Source organism: Hyaena hyaena, unplaced genomic scaffold, assembly GCF_003009895.1.
Source record: "Hyaena hyaena isolate Hyena2069 unplaced genomic scaffold, ASM300989v1 scaffold_1259, whole genome shotgun sequence".
NCBI classification, from domain to species: domain Eukaryota; kingdom Metazoa; phylum Chordata; class Mammalia; order Carnivora; family Hyaenidae; genus Hyaena; species Hyaena hyaena.
In genome coordinates this window covers 119,791-136,228 of record NW_024081885.1, presented here as the reverse complement: position 1 = coordinate 136,228, position 16,438 = coordinate 119,791, and the positions used below count along the sequence as shown (strand labels likewise).

Below are 16,438 nucleotides of genomic sequence, written 5' to 3'. Positions count from 1 at the left end.
AAGTCCTAAAGTAATTGGATGCATATAAGCAGGCCTAACTATATACTCCCTACAAGAGAGCCACTTCAACTTTAAAGGCATACATAGACTCAAAGTGAAGGGATGGAAAAAGATTAACCGTGCAAGTGAAAACGAAAATAAAGGAGGGGTAGCTATATTCATATCAGTTAAAATAGACCTTAAGACAAAAATGGTAACAAAAGATAAATAAGGTCATTACATAATAATAAAAGGGTCAATCATTAAAAAGAGAAAACAATTGTAAATACATATACACCCAACTTTGAGACACCTAAACATATTAAGCAAATACTAACAACTCTTAAGAGGAAATAGATAACAATAAAATGATAGACAGGAACTTCATACCCCACTTTCAGCAATGAATGGCTCACCTAGACAGAAAATCAATACGGAAATGTCTGGTTTGAACTGTATTTCAGGGTAGTTGGATTAAACCATTTAAGGGTTAGATTCTCATTTTTTTCGTTTTCACTATTTTTATACTGTCTCAGGGAATTTTATCAGCTTACATGAGCATACGTCAGGATTTATGAAATGTTTGGTGTATTTTGTTATATTTTGACTCCTTAATATCTATATATATGAAAAATAATTTCCTTCTTTAAAAAGAAGAGGGAATTAGATAGTAATTGAATGTACAAAATCACTTCCATTATGAAAAAGTGAGGTTAATTAACATGTTTCTTTTTTTTTCTTATGGGAAACTACTTTTTATTTATTTATGCCTTAGGAAGAAAATTAACTTTGGTCACATGTTACTTTAAAAATGCCCAGGTTTACAAATTCCTAAACAGATAGGATCAAATGATCAGAGAAAGAATTTCTTCTGTAAAAATTGACCAGATTTTATTTAAAAAACTAACATACAATATAATTCAATTATATAAAGTCCGCTTGGGATCATAACATTCCAAATGTATGATGGTTGCAACTCCATCCTAACAGGTGTGAAAGTATTTGCTCTCATGTTTCTTTTTCCAAAAGAGTGGAGCTGAATCAGTGAGAGCCAACTAAGCACCTAATCTTTTGTAAACAATATACATTGTTATTGACAGCAGAAATATCCATAATGAATAGTTCTACTACAACAAAATATAATAACTGAATATTTTTCATGAACATATCACAGTATCAGATACTTTCTTGTAAGAGAAAAATATGAAGAAACAATAAAGATGAAACAGCTACCAGAAAAAGTGTCTCCCCCATAACTATTTGAAGGGGTAAAAAGGTGAGATTAAAAGTTTGATGATGCTAATATTACAGTTGCTTTTGGGACCTTTTTTGGTTTTGGGATCTTCCACTTCATCAGCGTGCTCAGTAGCTTGGAATGCCTCGGCATATTCTTCTTTCTCTGACTCTGAATCACTTTCAGAGTTATCTGGACTTTCAGTATCAGGTGAAACATCATCATCATCATCATCATCATCATCATCACCATCATCTCCAACTACATCAGCTTCTCCATCATAATCTTCTACCTCACTGAAGCCAAGTCCACAAAGTCATCAATATCTTCCTGATAATTTATTGTCTATACTATTGCAGTTCTTCATTAATTTTCTTGTCTTCTTCCCCTGTTTGTAAGTGATATGTTGATTTGTGATCCCCTATAAGAAGACAATCAGTATGTTCTTTCTTTCCTGATCCTATAAGTCTCAAGAACTTTTGTTTTCTTTTTTCATTACCCAAATCTGATGCTTCCCAATCCCTAGATCCAAGATCGTCATTTGGGAAGGCCAAACACTTCACCCCATGTGGATGGGACTCCCTGGCAGCACTCAGCATTGTAGGGACCCTGATGGGATACGCTGAACCCACTAGTTGTTCTCTACAGCCACAGACCCAGCCCCTGCAACCTGCCATCTGCCCAAGGAGTGACGCTCCAGAACAAAAATGAACATGTGTTTCATTTGACTTCTGCTTCTTTAAAAAAAAATTAATTTTTTATTTTTCAGAGAGAGAGATTGATGGAGTGAAAGCAGGGGAGGGGCAGAGAAAGAGAGAGAGAGACAGACAGACAGACAGACAGACAGAATCCAAAGCAGGCTCCAAGCTCTGAGCTGTCAGCACAGAGCCCGATGCGGGGCTTGAACCCCATGAACTGTGAGATCGTGACCTGAACCGAAGTCAGACGATTAACTGACTGAGCCACCCAGGTGCCCCTGACTTCTGCTTCTTTGAAGTTTCCTTGGCTCAGTCAGATGAACTGAAAGAGAATGTGCAAAACTTTGTTCATGTTATTTAGATTTAGTAGTTTTCTATGATTCTGAAGAATCTTTTAAACAATGTACCTATGAACAAAGCAAAGTATTATGAAAGTTTGAAATATCTATTACATGAACAGGTTGTTTGGATCACTCATTAAAAATAAGGGAGAAAGGATTTTAGCAAAGTTTATATACTTTTCACAGTGCTTCCTGTACTCACGATGTCCTTGTTTATTCAAAGAATTTTTTGAACAGGATATTTATATATAAGCAACAGAGATATCTCATTATGTCTTTATTTTGAGCACTTTGGGATTTTCCAAAACTACTGTTTCTTTTATGTGCTTTGATCTAATTTTCTAGATAGAAGAATCTGCATTAAATCTCTGACACTATTGATATACCAGTACTTACTTTTTTTTCAAGGCAATTCATGACTATAATATTTTGATTATTCACTATGTACAGTTTTGATACTATTCAGTTTCAATGTTGAGAAACAGGAGTCTAAGATATATTAAAATGATTTTATCTCCCTTAGTATCTACATAAAACCATGCCTAAATGTGATAACTCAGCATCCATTGCAAACGCACTATGCAATATTATTGTTTTTATTGTATGACATATTGAATAAAAAAGTGCATCAAGTCAGTAGACTGGGGAAGGACTTATTTGTCATACAGGAAGATGCTTTAGTCCCTGATTTTTAGCTTCCTAGTTTTGGAAGGAAGAAGTAAAGCTTTATGTTCGTCATGTGTGGAATGGGTAACTCCTCCCATAAAACTGTGACCTCAAAGCACCCTCAAGATACTCAATATTAATTGCTTGATTGGTAACAAAATCTTTGTTGTGCTGTCTATACAGGTCTCATTGATATTCTCAGGGACTCTCCATCATGTCATATCGATCTACACTTCCAGTAGCATAGTCGTAGGCAGAATAGATTTTGATGGTCCAAGATTAGTGAAATAATTTAGTAGAGAAACATTTCTCAACTCAGTAGTGTTGGCACAGAAAGCTTGGTGTTTCCACAGTGCATAATTTGTTCCCATTCCTTTGAACACAAACTAAGGAAACCACAGTGCAGTTTTTCAGTCTTTCTACTCTGCCTATTTAAGTGGGTGAAAGGAATTATGGTTATTTCTCAGTATTCAGAAGATAGAGAAGGTCAAGGTCAGAACTGTGGAGTTTTAAGTGTCGATAAATTAAAATTACATAGTTGCTTACATATGTTCATGATAATTGCTAGGTTAAATGTATGACTATTCTTATAAACATGGTGGTGAAAGAGTTCCTATTTTTTATAAGGACTTGGCAATGTGGTCATATATTCTTGTGATTTCAAGTATTTTTTAATCTTTTGAAATAGAAATTTATTTTGAAATTTTGTAAACTAAACATAAAATACTGAATACAGTATTACAGTATTTAGGTATATACATAGGAGATTAAGAGACTCTGCCCACAATATGTCTCAACTTTCTAGTTCCCTCAGTAACTAAAATCTAGTTATTCAAAAATCACATTAGAGGTACAGGTTGTTTTGGGTCCTCTGTAGAAATTAATGTGTATGAAATATATCACACTCCAAGAGGAAAAGTCTGTCATGTACAAGTCAGTTCATCTGTCTAATGAAATCACTCGAGAACTGTGAGAATAGGATTTAAATTAACTGAATAAATTCTATCCCTGGTTTAGAAGTTGTGCAAAAGCACGACTTCAGCCAGCAAATCATTGACTATTAATGAAGCTTTTAATAATCCGCTGGCTAGGCTGTCTTTTTAACTAGCAAAATCTGACCTTTAAATTAACACTATTCTCTTAAATTGTTTTATCTTATATTTTCTCAACATAGTTTTTCTTTTTTCACACATAAAATACTTTTTTAGTTTTGAAAAGCACATATGAATTTCCTGGAAGATAATCACAAAAACTTAAAGTAGAAATATACAATTAATTTTAGTTAAACCAACCAAAATTGATATGGACCATAGTCATTAAAGAAGGATCTTGTTTGCTGGATTTATTATCTTTTCCTCCAAGGTCATTAATAAAGAGTCTAGCAAAGGGCTAAGGTCTCAATTAATTTTAATGGGCATGACAAAAGTTTAATAAAGTGTGTATTTTAATTGCCTGAGATTAAGCTAGATTGTAGCCTTAGCTTGCTATTGATAGAAGTAAGAGTTTGATCAAGATGTTCAAAATAGTTTTCTAAAAGAAATAATTTTATGGATGAGGGAGAAGCACAGAAAATATAAGTAATTTTATCAGGACATATAGTTAGTAAAGTTTGCAGCCAGAATTCAAACCCTGGAAATATGGCTCCAGTTTTGAGCTCTTAATCACTATTTTATTCTAAGTTAGTAGAAAGTAAACTCTCCCAAAAGATACTGGCCAGACTTTTGACTAAGAATACTCATGATTCAATGAAATAGCAGGTTGACTCTCTTCTCTCCACAAACTGCTTATTTCACTCAGTTTAATGAGCCAACTGATAAGTTAACATATTTTGCATTAGCGTTAATCATAAACAAAAAAACAAAGGAATGAAAGATAAGAAAACAGTTAAAGGTATATGGACAAGAAGACATACATACAACATGTCAGTTGCTTGGGAGAAGGTAGTGAGAAAGACCTCTCTGAGAGGATAAAGCTGGTAATCTATGGAAAAGAACATTGGTTTGTCTAGGGAAAAATATTTATTAACACAAACTTCAAAGATAAGTGAAGAAAACTGGCCACTAATAATTCTCAATATTATCAAATTAGTTTTCAAACACAGATACTGATCCTGATATAGCAGGTAGTGGATACAATAACCCGTCTGCTGTCACATTGTTAGCGACTTATATAGGTAAACTATCCATGGCTCTGAATATCTGTGTCATGGAGGGAAAGCAGTATAATTTCAAAATAGCATTTTTGTACCCTTCAATCATTAAACTAGTCGATCAAATATTATGGTGATGTCTCTTTTCCAAAATGTTATTAGGTAAATGATATTTTGTTTTGAGAGGTTTTTAGCTTGGTTAAATTTTTTTTATGTTTTATTTATTTCTGAGAGAGAGAGAGAGACTGAGAGAGAGAGAGAGAGGGAGGGAGAGAGAGAGAGCATGACCAGGGGAGGGTCAGAGAGAGAGGGAGACACAGAATCCGAAACAGACTCCAGGTTCTGAGCCAGCTGCCAGCACAGAGCCCGACACAGGGCTCGAACCCACGAACCGTGAGATCATGACCTGAGGCAAAGTCGGACGCTCAACTGACTGAGCCACCCAGATGCCCCTAGCTTGGTTCAAGATGTGTTGGTCAGTTGCCAATATGATAAAGATAAAAACCCAAGCATTTTAGATATTTTGGAAATTTCAACCCCCATAAATGGTAGAAAAGAAAACCTACTTATTGGGATTCAAATTCATTCTCAGTAGATTAGCATATTAACGGTCATAAAATTAGTTTCAGTAAAAAGAAGAGCATAACTCTCAGAAAACCACCAAGGAAAGTTCTAATTTTTAGTAACCTATAAATTTTAACTACTAAAATATGTCATATAAAATATTCTTTAAATATTTAACATGTTTAGGTCAGTTGTTGGAACACAGTGATAATGAAGCTGGTGTTGTGTGTGCATGTGTTTTTGTGTGTTTGGGATATAATGGGTTCTTTTATGTATCAAGTTACCTCAGGTATGGTGCTTGGTTATATGGTCAAACATTTGTCTAATTATTATGAAGATATATGTGATAAGAATTTACAATCAGTTGACTTTAAAGCAGATTATCTTTGGGCGCCTGGGTGGCTCAGTTAATTAAGCGTCCGACTTTGGCTCAGGTCATGATCTTACGGTTCGTGGGTTCGAGCCCCGCGTCGGGCTCTGTGCTGACAGCTAGCTCAGAGCCTGGAGCCTGTTTCGGATTTTGTGTCTCCCTCTCTCTCTGACCCTCCCCTGCTCATGTTCTCTCTCTCTCAAAAATAAATAAAACATTTAAAAAATATATTAAAAATATAAAGCAGATTATCCTTCATAATGGGGGTGAACCTCATGCAATCAGTTCAAGACCTTAAGAGCAAAGATTGAGGTTTCCCAAAAATGTTCTGCTTCAAGAATGCAGCATAGAAATCACACTGCAGTTTCTACTCTGCTGATCTGTCCTATGGATTTTGAATTTAGAAATGCATCATGAAATCTTACATGAATTTCCACCCTGTTGACCTACCTTGCAGATCTCAGACTTGTTGACTACCACAATTGTAGGGTCCTATGATCCAATTCCTTTAATAAATCAGTCTCTCTCAATAGATTAGAAATAGGTGATATAGATATAGATTTAGATAGATGATAGATATAGTTACATATAGATTATATAGATAGATATAGGTATAGGTATCGGTATAGACAAATGATATAGATATAGATCATATAGTTATAGATCCTATCTCTTCTTCTTGGGAGAACCCTAACTGATGTATGGGTCATGCTAATTTTTTCCTAGACACATATTTCATAAAGATAGTCATTTTACTCAAATGGCAAAGTATGAGTATGTATAATGTGCCATAACCAATAACCATTTAAAAAACACAGTGTTTTTGTTCTCCCTACAGAGGAACTGGGATGGAAAAAAAAGAATACAATAGGTAAACAAAGAGTTTTAAAAGTAACCTCAAACTCTAAAGTAAATGAAAATTTTCTCATCATCATTTCTTATCTCAACAAAAGTTTAAAATTCGACTTTGATAACTGACAGGGAGTCTAATATATGAGACAGCTAAATTTGGTAAATATCAAGCATGCCAATACTCATACTAGTAAGGAAAACTTCAGCTAATTATTATGACTTCCACAATGTGGGGGACTTATTTTGAATTGACATACATATCCGAACTGCTTTGACAAACAATTACAAAGATTATTTCTTGGACACTTTATATTCCAGGTCTCTGACTTTTGTAGCTAGTGTCATAGTTAGTGCAGCGGACTTGGACTATTTTGCACTAACTGTGACAATGCCAAATATATGTGTCTATGTGTTGCTTTGTGTTTTTTTTTGGTGCTCAGGCTGAGGTCAGTAATAACTACAAAATACACAGCTAGCTGTAAATGATGTATGAAATTAAAAAAAAATCTTTGGCCAGTGCACTCAGAGAATGCAGAATAGAGAGGAAATGCTGTGCAGAACTGCCTCCTTACTTTAGTTTTTTCATATATTGATAAACTGCCAAATCAAGGAGTAGAAAACCAAAAGCAAGCAAATTTGAGAGTATTAAACTTTCCTTTATTGCATTCTAGTCTTTCATATTCTTATTTAGCTCTATTCCCATACTTGTTTTAAACTATCTGATAGATACCTTAATTATGGAAATTAAAATCAATAGTAAATATTGATGCTTACATTTCTGGAGACAAGAGGGGGAATAGAGTGCATGGAATTTTTACCAGGTGCAATTAATTTCCTCTCAAAGAGGTCTTTCTCACTACCTTCTAACAAGGAACTGACATGTTGTAAGTGTTTCTCTGGTCCATTTACCTCTGACTGTTTTCTTATCTTCCATTCTTTTGTTTATATGTTTAATACTAATGCTAATGCAATATATGTTAAATTATTATCAATTGACTCATTACACTGAGAGAAATAAGCAGTGTGTGGAGAGAGGAGAGTCAACCTGTTATTTTGTAGAATCATGAGCATTCTTAGTCAAAAGTCTGGCCAGTATCTTTTGGTAGAGTTTACTTTCTTTTATTTTTTTCTATTTTATTTATTTATTTATTTATTTATTTATTTATTTATTTATATAGTTTATTGTCAAGTTGGTTTCCATATAACAGTGCTTATCCCAACTATTGCCCTCCTCAATACCCATCACCCATTTCCCCTCTCCCCAACCCCCCATAAACCCTCACTTTGTTCTCAGTATTCAAGACTCTATTGTGGTTTGCATCCTTCCATCTCAACTATTTTTTCCCCCTTCCCTTCCTCTATGGTTCTCTGTTAAGTTTCTCCAGTTCTACATATGAGTGAAAACATATAGTATCTGTCTTTTTCTGCCTGACTTATTTCACTTAGCATAATACCCCCGAATTCCATCCACATTTCTACAAATGGCCAGATTTCATTCTTTCTCATTGCCTTGTAGTATTCCATTGTATAGATAAACCACATCTTCTTGATCCATTCGTCAGTTGATGGACATTTAGGCTCTTTCCATGTTTTGGCTATTGTTGACAGTGCTGCTATGAACATTGGAGTACATGTGCCCCTATGCATCAGCACTCCTGTATCCCTTGAGTAAATTCCTAGCAGTGCTATTCCTGGGTCATAGGGTAGATTTATTGTTAATTTTTTGAGGAAACTCCATAGTGTTTTCCAGAAGGGCTGCATCAGTTTACATTCCCACCACCAGTGTAAGAGGGTGCCTGTTTCTTGACATCCTGGCTAACATCTACAATCTCCTGATTTGTTCATTTTAGCCACTCTGACTGGCTTGCGGTGATATATCAGTGTGGTTTTGATTTGTATTTCCCTGATGATGAGGGACACTGAGCATCATTTCATGTATCCGTTGGCCATCTGAATGTCCTCTTTGGATACGTGTCTGTTCATGTCTTCTTTCCATTTCTTCATTGGATTATTTGTTTTTCAGGTGTGGAGTTTGGTGATTTCCTTATAGATTTTGGATACTAGCCCTTTATCCAAAATGTCATTTGCCACTATCTTTTCCCATTCTGTCAGTTGCCTATTAGTTTTATTGATTGTTTCCTTTGCCATTTTCTCATGTTGTTTTTCTTAGAGAAAGTTTCACCTGCATTCATAGACTATTTATATGTCTGCATCCTTCCATACCTAGAACTCTAGAAATATTGGAATGAAGGGTCTATGTCGAAATACTTATAGAGATTAGATAAGAACACACCAGGAAGTAACAAAAGTAATATTACAGTGGGGTTAATTAATATATTTTCACTATAAAGCTAGGCATACAAAACTTTTCTATAGGATCAACAAGTCCATTTAGCAAAAGCAGAATGATAACTCATTCCTGGAAAACACATTCCTCTACCTTAGAACCATAATTTTTTTCAACTTAATTTTAGGTATTTGCATGAATTGTATCTGAAGATGAAGTCATAAGAAATGGAATATGAAAATAAGGAAATAGCTACAATCTTTCAATATGACACATTTTGAACATAGGAAGATGAAAATGACATGCTTGACCTTAAAATGCAGCAATCCTTTTTATAGATCATTCTGTTTGTGTTAATAATGTCAATCAAATATTTCATGAATATTTTTCAGCAGCTATGAAATTTGATTAAAATTTAATGTATCCTTAGTTCTTCCCTAAGTATGAATGAATTTAGATGGGCAACTATCTGTGAAATTATTATTTTACTTGTTAATTGTTCATGATCTTTATAGGAAGAGAAATAGCTTTTTCTTTGTTCTAAAAACTGACAGAGATTATATTAACTTCATGATAATTTTATTACTTACATATTCCCAACATAGCATTATTAATGATAAGAAGTACATTTCCTTCAAGAAAGAGTGTGTACATACACACTTCTGAAAATTTATTACTTCCAGAATACCCTTATAAAAATTGAGCTAAAAATGATAGCTTAAGGAAGAGGGATATTATAGAAATTAATAATATTTGTAACTTGTGGGATATTGAAATCTCAAAAAGTGTTATTTGTTATTGGAAACTATCTAAGAAAAGTAAATTATGAAATAATAATGATGGATACAGAATGCTTATCTTCTTTCATAGGGTGTAAGCATATTAATTACTCAGAAAAAGAGATGAAATGTATTTTTATTCTTTTTTAAATATAATTTATTGTCAAATTGGCTTACATATGACACCAGTGCTCATCTCAACAAATGCCATCCTCAATTACCATCACCCATTTTCTCCTCTCCGCCATTCCCCCATTAAGCCTCAGTTTGTTCTGCTGTATTTAAGAGTTTCTTGTGGTATGCCTCCCTCCCTCTCTGTTTGTAACTATTTTTTTCCATTCCCTTCCCCATGGTCTTCTGTTAAGTTTCTCAAGATCCACATGCGTGAAAACATATGATATTTGTCTTCTCTGACTGACTTATTTCACTCAGCATAATACCCTCCAGTCCCATCCACATAGCTGCAAATGGTATGATTTCATTCTTTCTCATTGCCAAGTAGTATTCCATTGTATATACAAACCACATCTTTATCCATTCATCAATTGATGGACATTTCGGATCCTTCCATAATTTGCCTGTTGTTGAGAGTGCTGCTATAAACTTTGGGGTACATGTGCCCCTATGAATCAGCACTTCTGTATCCCTTGGATAAATCCCTAGTAGTGCTATTGCTGGGTTATACGGTAGTTCTATTTTTATCTTTTTTGAGGAACTTCCACAATGTTGTCCAGGGGGGCTGCACCAGTTTGCATTCCCACCAAAAGTGCAAGAGGGTTCCTGTTTCTCCATATCCTTGCCAGAATCTGTAGTTTTCTGAGTTGTTCGTTTAAATTACTCTGACTGGTGTGAGGTGGTGTCTCAGTGTGGTTCTGATTTGTATTCCCTGATGATGAGTGACACTGACCATCTTTTCATGTGTCTATTGGTCATCTGGATATCTTCATTGTAAAAGTGTCTGTTCATGTCTTCTGCCCATTTCTTCACTGGTTTATTTGTTTTTCAGGTGTTGAGTTTGGTAAGTTCTTTATAGATTTTGGATACTAGCCCTTTAACCAATATGTCATTTGCAAAGATCTTTTCCCATTCCATCAGTTGCCTTTTATTTTTATTGATAGTTTACTTTGCAGTGCAGAAGCTTGTAATCTTGATGAGGTCCCAATAGTTACTTTTTGCTTTTATTTTCCTTGCCTTTGGAAATATATTGAGCAAGAAATTGCTGCAGCTGAGGTCAAAGAGTTTTTTGCCTGCTTTCTCCTCTAGGGTTTTGATGGTTTCCTATCTCACATTTAGGTCTTTCATACATTTTGGTTTATTTTTGTATAAGTTGTAAGAAAGTGGTCTATTTTCATTCTTCTGCATGTTGCTGTCTAGTTCTCCCAGCATCATTTGCTAAAGAGTCTTTTTTCCATTGGATGCTCTTTCCTGCTTTGTCAAAGATTATTTGGCCATATATCTTTGGGCCCAATTCTGTGTTCTCTATTCTATTATATTGGTCTATGTGTCTATTTTTGTGCCAGTACCATAATGTCTTGATGATTACAGCTTTGTAGTAGAGGCTAAAGTCTGGGATTGTGATGCCTCCCACTTTGGTTTTCTTCTTCAATATCACTTAGCTACTTTTGTGGTTCCATACAAATTTTAGGATTGTTTATTCTAGCTTTGAGAAGAATATCAGTGCAATTTTGATTGGGATTGCATTGAATGTGAATATCCAAAGATTGCTTTGGATAGTATTGGTATTTTAACAGTATTTCTTCTTCCAATCCATGAGTATGGAATGTTTTTCCATTTCTTTGTGTCTTCTTAAATTTCCTTTATAAACTTTCTATAATTTTCATCATACAGATCTTTTACATCGTTGGTTAGGTTTATTCCTAGGTACTTTATGGTTCTTGGTGCAATGATAAATGGGATCAGTTTCCTTAATATTCTTTCTGCAGTTTCATTATTGGTCTATAAAAATGCAACCTATTTCAGTACATTGATTTTGTATCCTGCGACTTTGTTGAATTCATGGATCTTTTGGAAAAGTCTATTGGATTTTTCATGTAGAGTATGATGTCATCTGCAAAAAGTGAAGTTTGACTTCTTTGCCAATTTGGATGCCTTTTATTTCATTTTGTTGTCTGATTGCTGATGCTAGGACATCCAGCATTATGTTAAACAGCAGTGGTGAGAGTGGACATCCCTATTGTGTTCCTGATCTCAGGTGAAAAGTTCTCAGTTTCTCCCCATTGAGTATAATATTACCTGTGGGCTTCTAATAAATGGCTTTTATGATGCTTAAATAAGCTCCTTCTGTCTCAACTTTCTTGAGGGTTTTTATTAAGAAAGGATGCTGTACTTTTTCAAATGCTTTTTCAGCATCTATTGACAGGATCACATGGTTCTTATTCTTTCTTTTATTAATATGATGTATCACATTGATTGATTTATGAGTATTTAACCAGCCCTGCAGCCCAGGAATGAATCCCAGTTGTTCCTGGTGAATATTATGTTTATACGCTTTTGAATTCAATTTGCTAGTATTTTATTGAGAATTTTTGTATCCATGTTCATCAAGGATAGTTGTCTGTAATTCTCCTTTTTTGCTGGGTCTCTAGTTTGGGAATCAAGGTAATACTGGCTTCATAGAACGAGTTTGGAACTTTTCCTTCCATTTCTGTTTTATGGGACGGCTTGAAGAGGATAGGTATTAATTCTGCTTTAAATGTCTGATAGAATTCCCCTGAGAAGCCATCTGGCCTAGAACTCTTATTTGTTGGGAGGCTTTTGATAATGGATTCAATTACTTCACTAGTTATGAGCCTGTTCAAATTTTTTATATCTTCCCGTTTGAGTTTTGGTAGTGTGTGGGTGTCTAGGAATTTTTTCATTTCTTCCATGTTGTCCAGTTTGTTGGCATATAGTATCCCCTGATAATTGCTTGTATTTCTGAGGGATTAGTTGTGTCAAGCCCAGTTTCATTTGTGATTTTATCTATTTGGGTCCTCTTTCCTTTTTGAGAATTCTGGTTTATCAATTTTGTTTATTTTTTCAAAAAACCAACTGATTTGTTCTACTGGGTTTTTTTAATTTCTATATTGTTTATTTTTGCTGTGATTGCTATTATTTCCCTTCTTCTGCTCACCTTGGTGTTTCTTTGTTTTTCTGCTTCTAGTTCCTTTAGGTGTGCTGTTAGATTTTGTATTTGGGATTTTTCTTGTTTCTTGAGATAGGCCTGATTGCAATGTATTTTTCTCTTAGTAATGTCTTTGCTGCATCCCAAAGGGTTTGTATTGTTGTGTTTTCATTTTCATTTGTTTCCATATATTTTTAAATTTCTTCTTTAATTGCCTGGTTCAACAAGCCAGATTTTAGTAGGATATTAGTTAACCTCCATACATTTGGAGGTTTTCCAAACTTTTTCCTGTGGCTTCATAGCACTGTGATCTGAAAGTGTACATAGTATGATCTTCGTTCTTTTATATTTATTGAGGGGTGTTTTGTGTCTCAGTATGATCTATCTTGGAGAATGTTCCATGTGCACTCAAGAAGAATGTGTATTCTACTGCTTTAGGATTAAAAGTTCTAAATATATCTGTCAAGTCCATCTGGTTGAGTGTATCATTCAGGGGCATTGTTTATTGATTTTCTGTCTTGATGATCTATCCATTGCTGTAAGTGGAGTATTAAAGTCTGCTGAAATTAGCACATTCTTACCAATAAGATTGTGTATGTTTTTTATTAATTGCTTTACATATTTGGATGCTACAGAATTCAGTCCATAGACATTTATAATTGTTAGCTCTTCTTGATGGATAGACCCCATAATTATGATATAATGCCCTTCTTAATCTCTTGTTACAGCCTTTAGTTTAAAATCTAGTTTGTCTGATATAAGTATGGCAACTTCAGCTTCCTTTTGACTTCCAGTAGCATGATAGAGGATTTCTCCATCCTCTCACTTTCAATCTTAAGGTACTCTCAGATCTAAAATGAGTCTCTTGTAGACAGCAAATAGATGAGTCTTGTTTTTTATCCACTATGATACCTTATGTCTTTTGATTGGAGCATTTAGTCCATTTATATTCAGTCTTATTATTGAAAAATATGGGTTTAGAGCCATTGTGTTATCTGTAAGTTTCATGCTGTAGTGATGTCTTTGGTCCTTTGTGGTCCTTCCAACATTTCACTCACAGTCTCCCTTAGGATCTCTTATAGGGCCGGTTTAGTAGTGATGAATTCTTTCGTTTTTTTGTTTGCTTTGGAAAATCTTTATCTCTTCCTCTATTCTGAATGACAAGCTTGCTGGGTAAAGGATTCTTGGCGGCATATTTTTCCTGTTCATCACATTGAAGATTTCCTGCCATCCCTTTTTGACCTGCCAAGTTTCAGTAGATAGGTCTGCTACTACCCTTATGTGTGCCTACCCTTTTATATTAAGGTCCATTCATCCCTAGCTGCTTTCAGAATTCTCTCTTTGTCTTTGTATTTTGCCAGTTTCCCTATGATATGTCATGTAGAAGATCCATTCTAGTTAAGCCAAAAGGGAGTTTTCTGTGTCTCCTAAATTTCAATGTCTGTTTCCTTCCCCAGATTGGGGAAGTTCTCATCCATGATTTGTTCAAGTACACTTTCCTCACTGTCACCTGATCTAGTTTATTTTGCACCTCATTACAGAATTTTTTAATTCATCATGACTATTTTTCAATTCCTTGATCTCTGCAGTAATAGATTCTCTGTTGTCTTCTAAACGTTTTTTCAAGCCCAGCAATTAATCGTATGACTATTAATCAAAAATCTTGTTCAATTACATTGTTTATGTCTGTTTTGAGCAATTCTTTAGATGTAACTTCTTCCTGGAATTTCTTTTGTGGAGAATTCTTCCATTCATAATATTACCTAGTTTTCTGTTCCTTATGCATTTTAAAAGGTTGTAATGTGCCCTTCACCTGTGAAAACTACAGCCCCTGGGGTCTTACACTGCCCAGGGCCCAGTCCTTCAGGAGGCGTTTTTGGGAGTGTGTTACTTGTTCTCTGTTGTTGTGACTTTGGTTACTTTATCTCCCTACTTGTAGTGATGTTTTGGACCCTCCACCAGGTGCGCTTTGATATGTTTGTTGAAGGAGCTCTGGAAAGTAAAACAAACCGACAAACACAAAGTAAGTAAAAAACAAAAACAAACAAACACACACATTTAAAAAACCCAAAACAAAAACAAAAACAAAAAAACAGAAACACCAGCTACAAGTACAAATACAAGTACTACAGGGTGAAGGCAGTACTGACGGTAGAGGTTTATACAATACAAAGAGAGAAATGACAAGGGCGGTGGAACTTGGACTATATGGCTTAATCTAGAGAGTAAGGAAATAAATCATGAAGCGGGGGGTGGGGGAAAGAAGATAAAATTGACCAGACAGAGAAACTATATGGCTTAATCCAGAGAGAGAGAAAGGAAAATAAAGAAGGAGGTGTAGGACATTTATCAAGAGAAAGGATTAAATATGTCTGTTTATACAAACCAACAACCAGGTAACCAGACTAGAGGAGGGAAAAGATAAGAAGAAGAAAAGGAAGGAAGAATATATCTATATAATAAGAATTGTCTGAGAGTGAGAGAGAGAGAGATCCCAAAGGTGCGGTGATGAGAGAATTAAGAAGCAGGTGGCTAAGACTCTCAAGGAGCCAAAGCACCAGTCTCCCGGCTCAAGCCTCTTTTATTTTGCTACTTGTCTAATAACAGCAAGCACATACAACATAGTATTTGGCATCTTGACAGGTCATGCAACTGTAGTGTATTCCATACTGGGTCATGAGTCCATCTGGCACCATACAAAACATTCTTCTCCCTGGCCTGGTGTCCGTATGATGTCCTTCTGGAGAGAACAAGTAGTCCTGGCAGCTTTCTGACCTGGGAATGGAACTGCTTTCAGTTCCTGCTGCTCCATCCCTTTCCTTCAGGACATTCTTATGGTGCCTCCAGCTTCTTGTTCTCCAAAATCCGAGAATTAAACCAGGCAATGCAACTGCGCTAGTCTGGTGGAGAGGCTGTCTGGTTTGTAGGCAGCAATGCTGCTTCCTTCAGTAGATATGCAGTTACCAGGTGTGGAGGGGCATGGTTTGGTGTAGGAGGGTCCTGCCACCACTGTGGGCCTCCGGTCTGCTCCCTGAAGCCATCCCACCTATGGCCCATCAGGTTGTCCCAGTGGGTCCCTGGAAGCAACTCTGCCTCTTTTCCTCCTGGACTCTTGGGATTCAAAGCCCTTTGGCCTCCACATGGCTTGGTTTGAAAGGGGAGGGAGCTTCGGATCCCCCTACTTCTCTGCCATGTTGGCTTCTCCCCCCAACCTCTCACTTCTGAGGAACTGCGACTTTGACCTACTCAGATCCTCTGGGGGAGGGTCTCTCTGAGCAAAAGCTGGGTGCTGGCCCGTCCCCAGGAACGTTCCAGAGACCACAATGCTGCTGGTGCCCATAGACAGCGGCTGGGTGCCAGCCCACCCCAGAAAAATTTTGTGCAATCTTGTAAAC

The 16,438-nt window shown here is 35.7% G+C and overlaps 1 pseudogene; it reads right to left on the bottom strand.

The window, feature by feature from the left end:
- Window positions 1–1,235: 1,235 nt before the first annotated feature.
- On the bottom strand, window positions 1,236–1,890 carry LOC120224797 (annotated as a pseudogene).
- Window positions 1,891–16,438: the final 14,548 nt, after the last annotated feature.